We start from the raw sequence: 15,460 nt of genomic DNA, 5'->3' as shown, positions 1-15,460 counted from the left end.
TAACGCGATCTAAACCCAAAAACGTTGATTATGAATAATATTGGTCGCGAAAGCCTGCTACGTGCTAAACTGATTAGTATTGTACTCAGTGTGTTATGGTTATTAGTCTTGTTCTAATCAGTTCGATTCCCGGCCAGCACTTACACCGTCCTAGGACGCCCTCTTCACTGACCAGCGTGGTGAAGTATGGTCAAACAACTCTCGTGATCGAAGGGCTTTGGGACGCCTTCATCCAGCAGTGTATTGATAAAAGGGCGACATTTAGGTTACTAGACTAATCAACATATTGTGAATAATGATATCAATGACTTGTGCTTTCCCATAATTAACATTTTGTTCAATAGTATGTTATAGATGATTAAATATTGTATTATACACTGCGCAGCATTAATTACACATTAACGCTAATTCTTGTCATGTATACTGCACCACCAAAGTATTTGCGACAATTGTTTTGGGCGGGGTATACTGTAGTTGGCAAAGTACAAACATGAATGTCTGTGTCTCCAACTCTCTGTACTCCACACTGTCAGTCGCTACTCTGTCAGTGATTCTGCATCATCATCTGTGCGTGTCTGGTAAGATAACAAATAAGTATAACTCGTAAAAACAAAGTTTTTCACTATAAATCCTTTATATGCATGGCGGCTAGAGTCCTCTCGTCCTCTGGCTTGAGATGGCTGCCACCTATGGGTCAGATGATTGTCTGCCAGTATTAAGCAATTGGTAATTAAATCTTTAATTAGTTTTCCCTAAACAGTGTAAAATTTTGGAAATTGTTTTTCACGAACATTAATTGTCTCACACAACGAGCCTGTGTGCAAAATGTCAGCTCGATTGGATCACGGGAAGTGGGTTAAAAAACGACCGAAAGATTTGCACGGTCGTAAGCAAGCAAGCAAGCACGCAAGCAAGCAAGCGAACTTAATATAAAGGATTTAAAAATAGGCTCGTTTTATTTGTATATGTTAAGCGATTTGCTAACCTTCCCTATACTTCGCATTCCTATCGTGTTTTTCTATTGTTCGTTGTTATAACTTCCTGACCCACCCCTACTGGACCTATGTGAAAATAACTTTATAGCTCCATGGATTCCTCCAGAATCTATATATATAAAATCGCAAATCTGTCTGTCTGTCGGTCTGTCTGTCTGTGTCTGTTTGTCTGTGTGTCGCCGGACCATACGCAGTTTCATTGGACGAAATGTGAGGGATTTGCGAGACGCGATTGGTCCATTTGGTTTTCCACAGCGGTTGCCCCTGGAAACGGGTAGCAACGCATTCGCTGCGGGGTGGGCGCCATTTTTAATTCCCGTTAAAAATATGCGCACGCATTAACACGCGACTCTGAGGTAAATTCATCAAAGTTTCACGTCCTCTTCACTCCCCCCCCACCACAATGTGTGCAATTACTATTATAGGGTCGGTAGATAATAAAATTATAGCGATTAAACAGTATTATTGTAGCGCGGGGGGGGGGGGGGGAATGGCCCCCGTACCCAGCCTCAGCCGGGGGGGCAATTTAGGCGAGGCCGGAGGCTCTGCACGGTACTAGGCCTCGACACCCCACCACACTATAGGCCGTACATATTACTGCACAGCGGCCGAGGAGATCGTGGCTGGGGGGGGCAGGGGCAGCAGCCCATCTGTGTATATATGTAAGGTTATTAAGAAATATATTTTTCACCCGGGCAACGCCGGGTACTTATGCTAGTAAACTAATATTCTGATTCTGTGTGTCGATGTCTCATTGTCCCTTTGTGTGTCTCTGTATCTCTGCCCTCACCGTGTGCCCCTGATGTGTCTCTCTTCTGTGTCTCCGTGTCACTATTTATGTTGTTATTATCAAGGAGCATAAACCATCACGCGAACTCCGGTCGAACTTCTTTCGCACCGTACGTAGACAACCATGCTAATTGGAGGTAAGGGAGAAGGACAAACTAAACACAAAATAAGTTCAAAAGAAATTGGTTTTCAGTCTCGGTGATTTAAAAAATGCATGGCCGCCAGTGGTTTCTGAACATCGGAAGGAAGAGCGTTCCAGACAGCCGCAGAAGCGCATCTTAAAGCGCGCGATGTGGTGGTTAGCCAAAAGTCGCTGCTATGAGGATGACGACCGGAGTTTGCATGGTGGTGTATGCTCCTTGACGAGATGAGTAAGGTAAGTTTTGTGGCACCAGTGGTACACCTGCGCCACCCTGCCTCTCCCACGTGATGTGCGAGTCTCTGTCGTTTACCTGTCCACGTGTCTCTCCACTTCTCTATTACCCCTCTTCCCACCCTCACACTTACCCCCGCACCCCTCCCCCGACCCCCCAACCATTATCCCAGCCCTGGCTCCACTGGAAGCAGCAGTGACTTGCATATATTCAGACTTTTCCGAAATGTTATTATTTTCACTCGATCCGCGAAAATGTTAAATAAATACTGTGTGTAGAGATATGTTTAACCATGTATTATCACCATCAACCATGACCTATCAAATAACGATGTGCGCCCGATTTCCAGAATCATCTGAAATACCCGAAAAATCTTTACATCGAGAAGCATCGATACAAAATGTTAGTCAATCCGAATGTTTTTTAAATCCTTTATGTTAAGTTCGCTTGCTTGCTTGCGTGCTTGCTTGCTTGCTTACGACCGTGCAAATCTTTCGGTCGTTTTTTAACCCACTTCCCGTGATCCAATTGAGCTGACATTTTGCACACAGACTCATTGTGCGAGACAATTAATGTTCGTGAAAAAAAAATCCAAAATTTTACACTGTTTAGGGAAAACAAATTAAATATTTAATTACCAATTGCTTAATACTGGCAGACAATCATCTGACCCATAGGTGGCAGCCATCTCAAGCCAGAGGACGAGATGACTCTAGCCGCCACGCATATAAAGGATTTATAGTGAAAAACTTTGTTTTTACGGGTTTATACTTGTTTAAATCTTTTATATTAAGTTCGCTTGCTTGCTTGCTTGCTTACGACCGTGCAAATCTTTCGGTCGTTTTTTAACCCACTTCCCGTGATCCAATCGAGCTGACATTTTGCACACAGAGTCGTTGTGCGAGACAATTAATGTTCGTGAACAAAAAAGTTCCTAAATTTTACACTGTTTAGGGAAAACAAATTGAGAGGACTCTAGCCGCCACGCATATAAAGGATTTATAGTGAAAAACTTTTTTTTACGGGTTATACTTGTTTCGGATTAATCCGAAAAGGAGACGTCACTTCCGCTACTTTATAGCCAAACAAGTGGCACGCGGCATCGGATGACGCCATTTTTGTGAGCCCGAGGACACGTGCTTCGACGCAGCCTCACACAAACGGTCGAACCGAGATCCGAAAATACGAAATGTTTTATTCCGATACAAATACCCAACACATACAACGCATAATCACACGCACATTAAACAATATCTAATTTAAACTGAACTATTTTGGATTTTACCAGTTCAGGCCCACTGAGCTATACAGATATGTTTCAGAAGCGACCTGGCCACAAATGATAGAGCAACGAAGTGGCTTATCATCATGTGGAAAGTAAAAGCATCCAAATATTCTACACGCGTGACGTTGATTCTAAATGTGGAGGGAAAAACCGGAAGACCCGGAGAAAAATCCATGCGACCACGGGGAGAGACATGCAAACTCCAAATACACAGGTGTTAAGGTAGTTAACGTCTCGCTACTGTGACGTCAATTTAACGCACATATAAAGAACTTGGCAATATAATAGACACTGTTTGGTTCTTTCGGTAAAGTCATGAAAGTAGAATAAGTATAACCCGTAAAAACAAAGTTTTTCACTATAAATCCTTTATATGCGTGGTGGCTAGAGTCTTCTCGTCCTCTGGCTTGAGATGGCTGCCACCTATGGGTCAGATGATTGGCAGCATTAAGCAATTGGTAATTAAATATTTAATTTGTTTTCCCTAAACAGTGTAAAATTTAGGAATTTTTTTTCACGAACATGCATTGTCACGCACAACGAGTCTGTGTGCAAAATGTCAGCTCGATTGGATCACGGGAAGTGGGTTAAAAAACGACCGAAAGATTTGCACGGTCATAAGCAAGCAAGCAAGCACGCAAGCACGCAAGCACGCAAGCAAGCGAACTTAATATAAAGGATTTAAAAAATAATAATAAATCACGACGTTTTGATCACAACACAAGCAATCGTCTTCAGGTATAAAGCTATGGCAGGAGAACTGCTGAACAAGAAGGGGCTGCTGCAACAAGAGGCTTTATGTTGGTTTGAGGTGGGTGTCACCCAAGGGTGGTAAGTAGGCGTGGTCAGAGATGGAAAGGAGTCCCATCGCCGTACACACGCACAACAGCTGAGCCGGAGGAGACGGAGTGATGATATCCACTCGTGTGCGGGTGCTGGGTTGGATTGCTACTTTTTAGGATCATGAGGGGATGGCAACGGATTGGGGAGGGATTCATCTCGCAGTGGATTGAGGAAAGAGCCTGCACATTTACAATTAATATATAGCAGATATAGGCATAAACATTAATACTCCAATTTACGTCTCCCCTTTGTACGTCTTTTCACAAATACGTTGTCACTTTAATAATGCCGCGACCCGATTAGCGTCGCCTCAACCCACACTAACGTCGCTGACAGCATCGTCCGTCCTTTCTCGTTTTTCCGTCGCCTCTCAACCGTCGCCTCCACCACGCACCCACTACAATCCTGTACGTCGCTTTGATTTACGTCGTTTCGATATACGTCGTCGAACTTTTCAGGAATGCATCTCCGACGTGAACCGGGGTATTGCTTCATCACATTATCTGGTGATGATGCTGCAGCATTGTCATTCGTCAATAATAACACGATGTGTGGCATTAAAAGGAAAAAAAAATTTAAGCGACGTATCAGGCAATCTTCCTTCCCCAAAGCACATGCAATGTTGATTTAAAGCTTTCGTGACTGCAGGAATTCATACTCTTTGGGTCTTTCGATTAATCACATAGACAGAAAAATAATAGATCACGACGTTTCGATCGCAACACAAGCAATCGTCATCAGGTGAGGAAGACGATTTCTTAAACCACGCACATTTTTTGTTCACTCACTGTATACTCAAATAATGTTTATATGATATGTGGAAGAGCTATTGCCCGAAACGTCACCGAGTATCTATAAGCATGTGTATACACGTGCACTAAAGATTACTTAGGTTCAAATACAGTCGCATTAAACTCCAACAAACATGCATCAGTCCGTTGTTTGTAATGTTTTTATATAAAAACGATCTTACAATTACTGTACTATACATATGCCTTTCAAGACAAATACAAAGATCCCCCGTATAGCTTTTGTATCTATGTATGTATAACGTCACGTAGGTAGAAAAAACAATAGATCACAACGTTTCGATCGCCACACAAACGACCGTCTTCACCTGAAGACGGTCGTTTGTCATCTATTATTGTATCTACCTACGTGACTTTATCGAAAGACCTAAAGAGTATGAATTCCTGCAGTCACGAAGCTTTAAATCGAGAAAACGTTGTTCGCACCGTACGTGCTGATCGGAGGTGCCGGGGAATGAAAACAAGCAGGAACAGAATGTTGGGGAAAGTTGGCGAGTAGCAGCAGCACCTATGAAAGTTGGCGAGTAGCAGCAGCACCTATGAAAGTTGGCGAGTAGCAGCAGCAGCACCTATGAAAGTTGGCGAGTAGCAGCAGCACCTATGAAAGTTGGCGAGTAGCAGCAGCACCTATGAAAGTTGGCGAGTAGCAGCAGCACCTATGAAAGTTGGCGAGTAGCAGCAGCACCTATGAAAGTTGGCGAGTAGCAGCAGCACCTATGAAAGTTGGCGAGTAGCAGCAGCACCTATGAAAGTTGGCGAGTAGCAGCAGCACCTATGAAAGTTGGCGAGTAGCAGCAGCACCTATGAAAGTTGGCGAGTAGCAGCAGCACCTATGAAAGTTGGCGAGTAGCAGCAGCACCTATGAAAGTTGGCGAGTAGCAGCAGCACCTATGAAAGTTGGCGAGTAGCAGCAGCACCTATGAAAGTTGGCGAATAGCAGCAGCACCTATGAAAGTTGGCGAGTAGCAGCAGCACCTATGAAGGCTTGAACGGCACGCGAGGCGGTGACCAGCGCCACGCCTGGCCGCCTTTGTCTCCCCGAGTGCTGATGCTTTCACACAGCACCAGGTACTCATGTAGGGCTCTGTCTAACTTCGGGAGGTCCAGGGCCGGTTCAGATAATGATCGTTACTTGCGTTGGTTGTGAGCGGGAATTGAACTCGGGTCGCCAGGTTAGTTTCACAGTGCGCTAACCACTGCGCCCCCGCTCCCCGTGTAAAACTAAACTATTTTACTTGATCAGGTAAAACCCACTGAGCTGGGAGCACTTTCTCATAAGGAGCAACTTGGCCACTCGTGATGATGATGACTCATCATCGTACTGGCTGATATCAGCACCACACGTGGGAATTTATAGCAACAGCAGCAGCAGCAGACACATATTCTGTCCGCGTGTTGATTGTCAATGTGGAGGGGAGGGCGGGGGACCGGAGAAGGAACGCGGAGAGCGATCCACGCTGGGACCACCACGGGGAGAGCGACAGAGAGAAGACGCGAACCCACGCCCTCGTGCGTGCCGGGCGAGGGAGGTTAACATCTCATCGCCACCGCCGAGACGACGTCTCTGCCTACTGGTTAATGAACACGCGTGTGGCTACTGTAGTCGAACGTGCACGAGTGTGAACTTGTTCTAATTCATCTTCTTGTTTTTTTCGGTAAAGTCACGTAAATGAATCCCTGCAGTCACGAAATTTGTTCTAACTCAATTAGTGCATGCTAACATTTGAGACACGTACAGCATATGTATACTTTAACACATATATAATGTATACGAAGCATTAATGTCAACATACACACATATTAAAGTTTGACTTAAAACGTTCGTGTCTGCAGGAATTCGTATTCTATGATTCTTTCGGTAGTTCTACTGCTTGTGTTGCGATTGAAGCGCGAATTATTAATTTTTCACCGACGTGACTTTACCGAAAGAACCAAAGAGTATGGATTCCTGCAGTCACGAAAACTTCAAATCAAGATTCTTTCGGTAAAGTGACGTAGATAAAAAAAAATTAAGCGAATAAAAAATAATAAAAATATCACGACGTTTCGATCGCAACACATTGTTATGTTTTATTCCCTTTATTTGTATTATTTTATTATTATTTTTTTCTATCTACGTGACTTTACCGAAATAACCATAGAATGCACACAAATTAATTAACATTACCAAATAATTGATGTTATATCACATTATTTAATGCGTATGGTAATGTAATGCTATCCGGTGGGTGTTGCAGTGATTTCTACAATTATTTAAATCGCAGTAAACCAGCATTGACCGGCATGGTAACGTATGGTCAAACACCATGTCATGGCCGACACGGCGTCTTGTGAAACACACACCAACACCAAAAACATAGATACAACACAAACCATCAATGTTTAAGTTAATTAATCGATTAAGTAATCAATTCGTATACCGTATAATGCATTAATTACTGTAGTTGATGTATTACCCTGTATTAATGACCAATAAGCATACAACAAACATATACTGTCTATATCATAGTCACAAATATAACATATATAGGTAAGATATGCAGATGAGCACGGAATCCGAATGTAATGACAGTAGAATCTCAAGAAAAGTGTGAAGTCGTCATTACACGGACATAAATACACAATTTAAATCGATACGCAATTGACAATATAAATACACAATATACGAATGCGTTCTTTCACAATTAAATTTAGCAAATAAAATCGTGAACGCAAAAACAAAACATATCTTCATAAAACAAAACGACAAAGAGACCCCGTGTATTCTAGATTTGAAGCTTTCGTGACTGCAAGGATTCATATTCTTAGGTTTTTTCGTTAAAGTCACGTAGGTAAAACATCAAAATTAATAAAAAAAATAAAATAAAATAAAGATCACGACGTTTCGGAGGTGTTGACGACGTTGATGACGGAGACTTGTGTTGCCTCCGAAACGTCCTGATCTTTATTTTATTTTATTTTTTATTAATTTTGATGTTTTACCTACGTGACTTTACCGAAAAAACCTAAGAATAAGACCCCGTGTAGCCTGTAACAGACTGTTGGGGCAAGTGCTGTGAGCGAGCGGCACCTATGAAGGCCGGCACGGCACACGAGGGGGTGGGTGGCCAGCACCACACCCGGCCGCCTTTGTCTCCCCGGTGGCGACGCTTACACACTGCACCAGGTGCTCATTTTAGGCTGAGTCGACCGTAACGCCACATACACACGTATATGCTAATGCATTCGTCAATTGCACAGTATATGTGTGGCCTTAATGGGAAATATACAATAGGCAACGTTTCGGGCAATGACCCTCCTGGATTGCAAATACGTAGAGAGACCAATAGAGAGAGTGGATGATAATAGTTGCAGACTGCACCTATTTACTGACAGTATGGATGTGGCCTGAAGATGAGAATCAGATTTTAAACATGTTTTCTGATGAAGGACTGTTACATGTACTTACTCTTACATATTTACTAATAGCAGGAGACAAATAGCTTCAATGCCCGTGGATGTAATCTCCAGCGAGACGTCGGTATACCTTGAATGTAAATGCCCTGAGATCGCTCTCTGACAACGATACCTATGGTGCTGCTGAAGCATGACACCTTTGCTAACTGGCTGTGTCGGGTGGAGAATGGTTTACGACACACATTTTTTACACAACGACCTAACCATTTTTAAATCCTTTATATTAAGTTCGCTTGCTTGCTTGCGACCGTGCAAATCTTTCGGTCGTTTTTTAACCCACTTCCCGTGATCCAATCGAGCTGACATTTTGCACACAGACTCGTTGTGCGTGACAATGCATTTTCGTGAAAAATCTTTTCCAAAATTCTACACAGTTTAAATATTTAATTACCAATTGTTTAATGCTGCCAGACAATCATCTGACCCATAGGTGGCAGCCATCTCAAGCCAGAGGACGAGAGGACTCTAGCCGCCACGCATATAAAGGATTTATAGTGAAAAACTTTGTTTTTACGGGTTATACTTGTTTTTATTTATAGAGCGCCGTATCTGTCTTAGCTCACTCAACCCACTCACTCATCCACTCACTCAGAAAGTAAACGGCCAGAACCAGTGGTGGGAGGGGGGGGCAATTTAAGGAGGTGAGTTTTCCACAGCTCTTACGACTCTGATCGTCTTCTTGGCCAAGTCGATGCGTCCCATAGTCTGTGAGCTGCGCGGTGAAGACAAGTCCTCGCTCACATCACGACCGACTGCACTCTACGCCTGCTCTGCGGCGGACTGGAAAGCGTTCGTCGCGATCCTCTTGTAGTCTTAATCACATGGCGGCTCGCAAACGTAAACCTGGACTTGTAAAAACATTTTTTTTACGATTAAACTATTCTTCATTTTACCAGGTAAGGCCCACTGAGCTATATAGATATTTTTCAGAATTTACCTGGCCACAAATGGCAACTCAACGAAGTGGCTTATCATCATTTGGACATGTTTCAGAGCTAAACACTCTCAACGCATGGATCTAAACATGGAGGAAAATACCGGAGGGCCCGGAGAAAAATGCACACGATCACGGGGAGAGAGAGAGACACGCAAACTCCAAATATACAGCAGCAGGCGTCAGGGTCGGGATCGAATCGCACGACCTCCTGTAGACCACGCGAGGTAGTTAACATCTCGCCATCGTGGCGCCCGTTATACTTGCCACGCTGTTAAACATAACGAGTCGAGTACACACCTTGCAGGCGGCGCAGGTAGACATGCCACTGCTGCTGCTGGGAAGATTACAGCTCAGTGGCGGTGCACTCACGTGTCGCGTCACCTACCTCCTTCTCCTCTCCATCTTCTCCTCTGTTTGAGACGACGCACTCCGTGGTGAATCCCGTGTGCGCGTCCCGGAACGATCTTGAGCGAGTGGATGTGAATTGTGGAATATTAATTCACTCGCTCACAAGAAAAACCAGCGAGCAGCGGGCGATTCCCTCTGTAGGGCACACAGCCCCACGGCAACTAGACACGCACCCACCTACATCACTCACCCCCGCCTTTTCATCAGCACCCACCTATACACCCCCAACCCATTCACCTCTACCAACCCCCACACCCACCGCCTCCATCTCTACTCCCCCATCAATACACCACCACCTCCATCCAACTCTACAGCCCGAGCCCGTACCCTCTACACGCAGACCTCTGCACCAACCACACATACAACAACACGAGACCACCCCCATCACCTCCGCACACACACCCCACACCCTTACACCTGTCCATACTCACCTCTACATCGCTCACCTCTGCACCACTTCGCCTCAACCCTTTGCAACAGCCGACCCAGGAACCCGCCCCGACACCCACGGGTGCATCAATGCCACTACACCCGACCTTACACCTCGAAAAACACCTCTAGAGCAGTGTTCATGTTCTTAGAGCAGTGTTCATATTCTTAGCGCAGTGTTCTTATTCTTAGAGCAGTGTTCATGTTCTTAGAGCAGTGTTCATGTTCTTAGAGCAGTGTTCATGTTCTTAGAGCAGTGTTCATGTTCTTAGAGCAGTGTTCATATTCTTAGAGCAGTGTTCATATTCTTAGAGCAGTGTTCATGTTCTTAGAGCAGTGTTCATATTCTTAGAGCAGTGTTCATGTTCTTAGAGCAGTGTTCATATTCTTAGAGCAGTGTTCATATTCTTAGAGCAGTGTTCATATGCTTAGAGCAGTGTTCATATTCTTAGAGCAGTGTTCATATTCTTAGAGCAGTGTTCATATTCTTAGAGCAGTGTTTATATTCTTAGAGCAGTGTTCATGTTCTTAGAGCAGTGTTCATGTTCTTAGAGCAGTGTTCATGTTCTTAGAGCAGTGTTCATATTCTTAGAGCAGTGTTCATATTCTTAGAGCAGTGTTCATATTCTTAGAGCAGTGTTCTTATTCTTAGAGCAGTGTTCATATTCTTAGAGCAGTGTTCATATTCTTAGAGCAGTGTTCTTATTCTTAGAGCAGTGTTCATGTTCTTAGAGCAGTGTTCATGTTCTTAGAGCAGTGTTCATATTCTTAGAGCAGTGTTCATATTCTTAGAGCAGTGTTCTTATTCTTAGAGCAGTGTTCTTATTCTTAGAGCAGTGTTCATATTCTTAGAGCAGTGTTCATGTTCTTAGAGCAGTGTTCATGTTCTTAGAGCAGTGTTCATATTCTTAGAGCAGTGTTCATATTCTTAGAGCAGTGTTCATGTTCTTAGAGCAGTGTTCTTATTCTTAGAGCAGTGTTCATATTCTTAGAGCAGTGTTCATGTTCTTAGAGCAGTGTTCATGTTCTTAGAGCAGTGTTCATGTTCTTAGAGCAGTGTTCATATTCTTAGAGCAGTGTTCTTATTCTTAGAGCAGTGTTCATATTCTTAGAGCAGTGTTCTTATTCTTAGAGCAGTGTTCATGTTCTTAGAGCAGTGTTCTTCACGAATTTCGAGAGGGGGGCCACTTTCACCGATAAGACATCATCAGTGTGAGGGCCGCCACATATTTGCAACCATTGAAGTGGACAGCACGATGGGGTGTATCGTCAGATGCCGCACGAAAGGCCACTCGGGGCCGCCAGTGGCGCGCGGGCCTTGCACAGAAGAACGCCGCTCGACACACACACACGCGCACATCCACCTATACGCTACCCTGTTCAATTAATGAGTGACGTGGAACTAATTTCGCATGGTACGCAGCCAATCGTGCTATTCGGAGGAGTCCTACATCCACACCTCCACATCAATCACCTATCAAACACCCACGCCTTCAGCAACCACCAACATCCACCAACATCCATAAACACAACTCTACCTGTACAGGATACAATCAACAACCAACAGCAACGCACCACCCGCTAGCACCCTCTTACAACCACCTCCAGCCAACACCATCTACGAGTCTACATCAATGGTTGCCGGCCCGTGGTTCAGTTCACTCCCTGTGGTCCGCAAGACCATGGGAGGTGGCCCGAGGAACATTTGCAATTCACCGTCTATCGTCATATCGTCAGAGCCGGACATTAGGGGGCGAGCCCCCCCCCCCCAAAGCGCAGGGCCCGGGCGGTCGCCCCGATTTACCGTACCCTAGGGACGGCTCTGTATACATTGTTACATATCTTTCAACAAAATATTGCTTTTATATATTTTACTGCATGATGGCCCTCGAACATGTGTGATGTTGTTGTTGTTGTTGTTATCACCACGCTTGTTTACCCAGGAAAGCCTCGTTGAGCCTCGTCTCGTTACGTCTGACAGCGAGCTGGTCCGCGAAAACACTTATCTACAAATACAAAGATCACTCGTATTGCCCTTTAAAGACTGTTGGGGCAAAACTGTTAGCGAGCACCTATGAAAGCCGTCAGGGGCACACGAGTGGGGTGAGTGGCCAACAGCTACCGCTACCGCTCCGCGCACTGATCAAGATCCACCTCCACACACACCACCACCGATGGGCCCCCGGCACGACCTGCTGCTATTCACCTGCCCACCTTAACACCGACCCCCACCCTCCCCACCTCGCCACCCCCCACCCACCACCAGCCACCCGTCACTCCGAGATGCCCCCGCCCCCACTCCCGATCTCCTGTGTGCAGAATGAACATAATAGGATCTTTGTGAATCGTTTGAGATCACAGCGGTCAGGACGTTCATTTCCCCACGTGGATATTAGTTAGCATCGAGACCCTCGTTTCCCCCACAGTTCTCCTGGCCACGTGAGCCGCTGTGGACGTCTTCGGTCGCGTGTACACGAGACTCACTTTAGGATGTGTGTGAGCTTGGGGACAGGTAAGAGGCCGTTTAGACTTAGATACCATAGAATCAGATACCATAGATTTACACAGACACCCTCGTAGACATACACACAAATATACTCTTAGACTCACAAAGATACTCTTAGACTTATAGATAATTTAACGAGAGCCATATACTTACACAGATAATATAGAGAAACTAAAACAGAGACACAGACATACGCACGTACATGTGAACTTGTATACAGTACTTACAAAGAGACCCATGGACATATACAAAAAGTCATAGACATGCACACATTTTAAATGTAGATTGAAAATATTTTTCTTAAAGTTGCTTTTTGTGTTCAGTTGGCATCGTACGGTGTGAAAAAAAATCAACATACGTGGGGACTCTTCGACTTAACAGACTCACATGGAAGCCGTCATACTTACACAGATACCCACGTGCGTACAGACTAACACAGGGATCCATAGACTTACTTAGATTCACAAAGAGACTCTCAGACTTGCATGGGAACCCCATGGACAGACGGACATAACGTTCCATATACAGAACTTACATATTACAGCCATTTAGAATGAAGTATGTGTCAAATAAATCCGATGGCATGGGGGCGGGATGCATTTATTGAGCAATGAACTGCGTAAAGGCTGTACATGTAGAGTTCTATCTACTTTTGCCTGTTATAGGTTCACTTAATACCAATCTATAGACCGATAGACTGGTACATAGACTTGCACAGAGACCCATAGACCTCCATAGAGACACAGGCAGGGTAGATCATGGGGCTCAGCAGTGTTAGTGCACTGCGCGCTATGAACTCGGCGATGTGAATTCAATTCCCGGCCATGGTTTGACATCCATGGCGATTGATATCTGAACCGGTCCTGACACCCTTCTTCTTCACCACCACCTCACCAGTGTGAAGTATTGTCAAACAACCCCCAAGGTAGACACGGGGTGGCTGCGTGGAGAGGTCTTCACCCAGCCTTGGATTGACAAAGTTCAATAATACACAAAACTGACACCGAAGTAAAAAACAAATCCACTGAATTGATAAAATGGAAATCTATGTGCATGGACAACTCTTTGTTAAATCCACTGCTGGACGAGCCTCCCCGACGCCTTGCGGGTTCGTGAGGGTTATTTGACCATACTTCACCATCAGCGTTATTTTAATGGATTTGACCAAGAGGCATGTACTGAATTTTGAACTTATTTCACACCGTACGTAGCCAACTGTGCTAATCGGAGGTGCGAAGATGATTAGTGTGGAAAAGTAAAAGCGGTGAGCATGGACGTGGGAGGATAAAAGTGCAGTGCAACAATGAATTGTCTATAACCGTTCCCTGCTGACCACAACTTTGTTAAAGCCAATTCGTGAGAAGGGGTGTGAGACACGTGGTGAATGCGTGAGACTTAAGAGTCCCGTATCGGTCTTTAATGGTGAAGTATAGGAGGGGAAGTGAAGATAGATGCAATGTCCTTCTATGAGACTCATTAAATAATGTGTAATAAATATATATAAAAGTCTAAAATGGTAACTCTACAAATTAATTCCCGATAGTTTCAAAAAGTTTGCGCCGGAATTTTGTAACGTTATACAGTTTAACTTTCAATTAACTCCACCAGAAGTGTGTTTCTGCCTGTCCAAAGCCAGAATAAAAGAGGGTTGGCGTCTGGTGGCCACCGGCCGTAAAACCCTAAAGTCAAAACATGGGAAGTCCTTGCAAACAAGTGGCCCTCAGTCCCCCGCAGCCCTTAAGTGTGCAGAGGGTGCGAATAATCTCGGGACCCAATGACTCTGCCTCTGCAGGGAGTGCAGACCTGGACGTTGCACATATCAAGATGGAGCAAGAAAATGTAAATAGCAGAAGGTTGTTCGGGAAGAATATAAGGTTGGCCAGATGGAATATTGAGAGAATGACAGGAAAAGGTCAGGAATTAGCGGACTGCTTGAGGAGGAATGTCGACATCGCATGCATCCAGGAAACAAAATGGAAAGGCAGCAGAGCGAAAGAGATTGGCTGTGGTTTCAAATTATTATACCATGGAACAACATCATTGCGAAATGGAGTTGGAGTTGTCTTGAGTGAGGAGATAAAGATAAAAGTGGTGGAAGTCAGAAGAGTGAATGACAGACTGATGATAGTCAGACTAGTACTGGACAGTGAGGTTGTAAATGTGGTGTGTGCATTTACCCCGCAAATGGGCTGAAATGGGCAAGAGAAGCATGCATTTTGGGAGAGCTTAGACCAGGAGTTTCAGAGCTTACCGGTAGATCAAGCAGTGGTGATGGGAGCAGACTTAAATGCAAGAGGCATGGGAAAAGACAAGGACGGATATGAAAGGAACCATGGAGGATGCGGATATGGCTGTAGGAATGGGGGAAGTGAGGACATTCTTCGAATACCTACTTCCAGAAGCAGGAGGAACATTTGATGACCTACCTGAGCAGAGAGGTGAAGAGCCAGATATACTTTATTTTGGTGAGGAGGAAGCACCTGAAATGAGTGAGGAACTTGAAAGCGATTCCTGGAGAGTGTGTGACTGGACAACATAGACTAGTCGTGAAAGGAGTAACGAAGAGGGAGAGGTGAGACAAAGTGACTGTATCAGGGTGAAGTGGTGGTGATTAAGCAATGAGAAAGAA

At 44.6% G+C, this 15,460-nt stretch overlaps 1 long non-coding RNA gene across 1 annotated transcript in view; it reads right to left on the bottom strand.

Annotated features, from left to right (window-relative positions):
* LOC133358412 (uncharacterized) overlaps positions 1-10,017 on the bottom strand; it is a 30,054-nt gene extending 20,037 nt beyond the window's left edge. Inside the window, exon 1 of the long non-coding RNA XR_009757056.1 lies at positions 9,874-10,017. This is a non-coding gene — a long non-coding RNA (uncharacterized LOC133358412). The remainder of the gene's footprint in view (positions 1-9,873) is intronic.
* Between the last annotated feature and the right edge of the window lie 5,443 nt (positions 10,018-15,460).

Source organism: Lethenteron reissneri, chromosome 61 (genome assembly GCF_015708825.2).
Source record: "Lethenteron reissneri isolate LAM-NWPU_2019-01 chromosome 61, ASM1570882v1, whole genome shotgun sequence".
In the NCBI taxonomy this organism is placed as follows: domain Eukaryota; kingdom Metazoa; phylum Chordata; class Hyperoartia; order Petromyzontiformes; family Petromyzontidae; genus Lethenteron; species Lethenteron reissneri.
This window is presented reverse-complemented; position numbering and strand designations above follow the sequence as displayed.